Here is a 1760-nt window from a genome sequence, read left to right on the forward strand (position 1 = left end):
TTAAAAAGCTAAAAATAGAAGTACCATACAACCCAGCGATCCCACTACTAGGCATATACCCTGAGAAAACCATAATTCAAAAAGAGTCATGTACCACAGTGTTCATTGCAGCTCTATTTACAATAGCCAGGACATGGAAGCAACCGAAGTGTCCATCGACAGATGAATGGATAAAGAAGATGTGGCACATATATACAATGGAATATTACTCAGCCATAAAAAGAAACGAAATTGAGTTATTTGTAGTGAGGTGGATGGACCTAGAATCTGTCATACGGAGTGAAGTAAGTCAGAAAGAGAAAAACAAATACCATATGCTCACACATATATATGGAATCTAAGGGGGAAAAAAATGGTTCTGAAGAACCTAGGGGCAGGACAGGAATAAAGATGCAGACCTACTAGAGAATGGACTTGAGGATACGGGGAGGGGGAAGGGTAAGCTGGGACGAAGTGAGAGAGTGGCATGGACATATATACACTACCAAATGTAAAATAGATAGCTAGTGGGAAGCAGCCGCATAGCACAGGGAGATCAGCTCGGTGCTTTGTGACCACCTAGGGGGGTGGGATAGGGAGGGTGGGAGAGAGATGCAAGAGGGAGGGGATATGGGGATATATGTATATGTATAGCTGATACACTTTTTTTATAAAGCAGAAACTAACACACCATCGTAAAGCAATTATACTCCAATAAAGATGTTAAAAAAATAAAAATAAAACTCATACTTATTGCTATCCAGCTGTTCTGCTACATTTCCCTCGTAAACAATATCCCAATATCCAAGACATCTGAGTATTTCACATCTTCTCTTTTCTCCTCTTCCTTCTCAGCTGCGGAATTGAAGCAACCCAACAGAAACTCCCTCATCTTCCCGCCACCAACTACAATCTACCAGAGCTTTGCCTCTTCTTATGACAGCATCAAGGTGTCCCTATTCCTATCACAAGGCAACACCTCCACCTGCACTCTGGGCCCCATCCTCTCTCACCAGCTCAAAGACTGTGTTTCAGCCCATATCCCCTGTCTCCCCTGCATCATAATAACTTCCTGTACACTAGATAATTCTCATCAACATAGAAACCGACTCCAAAATATCCCTCAGTTAAAAACCCTCCCTTAGGAGAAGTAGCCGCAGTGGTGAGGAGAGCCATGGGTCAGGCGGCCAAGGTTTTACAGCTCTTTAAAACACTGCACAGCACCAGACAACAAGTTTTTAACAATGATGCTAGGGCATTAGAAGCAGCCAGAATAAAGATAAACAAAGAATTCAAATGTAAAGAAGTGAAACTTCTCCTAAGAAAATAGAAGTGCTAATAAAAATAGGTTCTAAGGTTGAACTGATGCTGAGAACATCTGTTATACAAGGTATTCACACAGACCACAATACGCTGAAATTGGTCCCTAGGAAAGACCTTCTTACAGAAAATTTGCCATATTGTAATGCACCAACTCAGAAACAATGAATTTTTTTAGAATAAAATTAAGTCTTCGTCATTTTTAATTTTAAAATATATAACTCTGGCTAAACTCCTGGAAATGCAAATATTTTTCTCTGAAATGGCATATTGAAAATGAGTGCATTAAAGTATAGTTTCATAATTTAAAAAAAAAAAAAAACCCTCCCTTGGCTCGAGGTCTCTCTCTGGCTCTTTCCCTCATTTCCACTCCATCACATCACATTCTCTCATCCTCCCATTCCAGTCAAGCGTCCATCCCATCACTTCCTCGAAGCTCCATGCTGCCAAATACAGTGATT

General features: G+C 40.6%; 1 pseudogene; it reads left to right on the plus strand.

Moving 5' to 3' along the window:
- Positions 1–1150: 1150 nt before the first annotated feature.
- Positions 1151–1467, plus strand: LOC133081391 (complex III assembly factor LYRM7-like; annotated as a pseudogene).
- The last annotated feature ends 293 nt before the right edge of the window (positions 1468–1760 follow it).

The sequence above is a fragment of the Eubalaena glacialis genome, chromosome 20 (assembly GCF_028564815.1).
Source record: "Eubalaena glacialis isolate mEubGla1 chromosome 20, mEubGla1.1.hap2.+ XY, whole genome shotgun sequence".
Classification (NCBI taxonomy): Eukaryota; Metazoa; Chordata; class Mammalia; order Artiodactyla; family Balaenidae; genus Eubalaena; species Eubalaena glacialis.